At 38.1% G+C, this 3,075-nt stretch overlaps 1 long non-coding RNA gene across 1 annotated transcript; it reads right to left on the reverse strand.

The window, feature by feature from the left end:
- Nucleotides 1–753: 753 nt before the first annotated feature.
- LOC127970159 (uncharacterized) lies at nucleotides 754–1,488 on the reverse strand. Its single transcript, XR_008156540.1, has 3 exons — nucleotides 1,389–1,488; nucleotides 1,123–1,182; nucleotides 754–987 (listed from the first exon to the last, which is right to left on the reverse strand). It is a non-coding gene; the product is annotated as an uncharacterized LOC127970159 (long non-coding RNA).
- Between the last annotated feature and the right edge of the window lie 1,587 nt (nucleotides 1,489–3,075).

The raw sequence follows: 3,075 nt of genomic DNA on the forward strand, positions 1-3,075 counted from the left end.
TCTTATTTAAAAAATACTTTGTCATGAAAGGATTGGATTCAATTTCTCCTGTTTACATATTTATTAATGCATGTTACAGATGTGACAGCCGTTGATTGAGTCGCTCTGCAAACCCTGCTGGTGGACGATGTAGTGGACAATGGGAGGAGACATCCTGAAGCTCTCTGCAGACCACCCTGTGATGTTTCACTCGCCAACCAGAGGATCAGCCACGGATCCCTGCTGCACTCCATCCATGTCTCTCATCCTTTCAGCGGCTCAAGCAACACTGCCAGGGACTCCCGTTGTAATTAAACATAAAAATGGTCCAATACCTGGTCACTCAGATTAATTCTGCAGTGATTTGGTAAAATCTGTTGTCCTGTAAATAGTTCTGTAAATAGTTTCTGTATGTTCTTGAATTTTGTTACCTCAATTTTGTTTTCTGACTGTTATTAAATAATTATACACTTAATGTTCTTTACAAATGTTCCTTTTACTTTGAAGAGTATGGAAAATAAAAAAAAGAAATACAATGAATGAGAAGTATTTATTTCAAACTATTTATTTCAAACAACTGAAGCTAACAATGGAAAAAATGTAATCCCTCCCACCCCAAGAAAAAAAAAAAAAATTGGGGGACCCAACACTCCAGAATGGAGAAGAGCATGTCCATCCTCTCCCTGCTCTCCTGTGCCCTCCTCTCTTCAGCCTCTCTCTGCTGCCTCATGTCCTCCCTGATGAGGTCTAACAGCTCCTGGTCACGGTCCCTTCTCCTCTTCTTCGCTGCTGGCTGCCTACCTCCTTCCCTCTCTTCTTCCTCTCTCTCCTCTTGGTCACTCACTGCTGCACTTGGCCCTGAAGTGTCCATAGGGATGGAGGCAATAAGGACAGGGGGCAACTTGAAGGCCTTTGTCCTAAAACCTCATCCATTTGGAGAAACCAGGGCCAAGTAGCAGCAGTGGGCTTCCCACTTACTCCCTCTCCTGACCCTGGATACTTGCATTCCTAAAGACAAGTAAAAATCTAAACTGTTCACAAAACATGTAAGCTTAAACCTAGGATTTTTTTTAGCTGTTACTAACAAAAATATTATTTTCTATATAGGGACATACTTTATATTTCTTTTTTAAATTGTCCCACTTTTTCTTTGCTTGGGCTGGTGTCACTTTACCAGACAGGCCCATCTTCTCCAAAACTATCCTAATGTAGGAGAAAAAGAGAAAATATTGGAATTGTGTTAATCACAGATATCAAAACGACAATGGTGGAAATTTACTGTACAAATGGACAAAACGTTTCAGCTGTTTAATGACTGCAGAAAATGTTATTTGTACTGCACAAATCAAAAAAGAAACAAAACTGCCTTGATATTACAATGGGATTTCTAAATAGATTTATTCCTGTACCTCCATCCCACAGTTGCAGAGTTCTTTGCTCCGGTGAAGAGCTCATCGTTCTCTCCCCGGAGCTTTATAAAAACCTCTGTCTGCTCTTTCGTCCCTAGAAGCGTTAAAAACAGCTTCAATCACTAACAATTTAGCTGTGTGTAAGGGGATTTTCACACAGGCAATAAAGAAGAAGCTAGTTTCGTAAGTAATGTTTTTTTTTACATATAAACGTACAAATGTAAAAAAAAAAAAAAAAAGCTTAACGCTAAAACAAAATGCCTAACTAGACAACCACTGAAAAAATATATTTTTTTGAAAAGCCAGTTTTTAAAAAACTTACATCGAAAAGCATACTCCTCTTCCACTCCGCTACTGCTCGCTTCGTCTGCCATTACGCTCTGCCAAAAAGAATTATGGGATAGGTAGGACGGGAAAGGATCCACCACACCCATCCTTCGAATTCGGGGAAAAGGAGGACGCATTTGTGGGCCGCATTTGAAGGATCCTACGAATTTGGACAGCCTTCGTCGCGGCGCTGTGACGTAACATCCTTCAAATGAGTCCTCCGAAGGATGTAGACCCTGAATTTGGACACAACCACGATCTCAAGAGGCGCACTAGCAGGGTTGCCAGGTTTTTTTAAGAAAACCCACCCAATTGCTACTTAAAACTAACCCAATCACGTTTCAAGTTAAAAATTGTGTTCCGGGGGGGTAAATTTTTTTTTTTGGCAGGTGTGCCCTGCTAGTGTGGTATACTTAACAATTCTCATAAATATATTATGACTGCAGACACTTATTATTATCAGTTTATTCTTCCTATATTTATACATTTCTTGTGATATGCGATAAGTATTATCACTATTCATTTTCTTATGTATTTCTCTGATTTACATGTGTTTCTCCTTTAAGGGATTATTTACAGAATTATATTCTATTTCTATAATTATTATAAATACTGTGCTAATCAAATACTTTTTACAACTATTTTAGGTTTTATCATAAGAGTTTCTGCTTCATTTTATATTATCATAGCTGGAGATGGGTGTGTGTGATTGGTTAAACAAAAAATGTGCACGTCATTACATAAAATATACAAAATGCACACCATCATTGTTCTAGTCACTTTATAAGAAAGACTGTTCTCTATATGCACCTCTTGATATCTCCTTTTGTGCGCTACTCCATCAAGTTGTGATAATAGCAACTTTCTTAAAGCCCTAATTCAGTCTTCACCTTATTGTTTTCAGAGAAGCAACAGTTTATCTTCCCTTAAGACAATAGCTATGTTTCCATCACCCTGTTTTTATGCGCATTTTGAAGCATTGCATCAGAAAAGTGATAGAAATGCAACATTTTGAGCTTGATGTGGTTGCGAAAAAGGCTTCACGCAAATAATGGCAGATGGAAATGCATTTTGCAAATTAATTCCTCTATGCACATTAAAAAATTTACTTTGCGCAATGGGACTGCATAATCTGATTAACCAGCGGACAGATCTCATTGCACAGGATCAGAAATGTTTTCATGGTCATTCTGAAATGCCTTGGCAAAGCCTGTTGTCAAAGTATTTCTGTATAAAAGTCTCCCAAAATTGTCTTACACGACCAGGGCTGGGGAGTAACGAAATACATGTAACAGCTTTAACCTGCTTAAAATACAAAATACGAGTAACTGTATTTCGTTATAATTACATTTTAAATAAG

Source organism: Carassius gibelio, chromosome A4, assembly GCF_023724105.1.
Source record: "Carassius gibelio isolate Cgi1373 ecotype wild population from Czech Republic chromosome A4, carGib1.2-hapl.c, whole genome shotgun sequence".
NCBI classification, from domain to species: Eukaryota; Metazoa; Chordata; class Actinopteri; order Cypriniformes; family Cyprinidae; genus Carassius; species Carassius gibelio.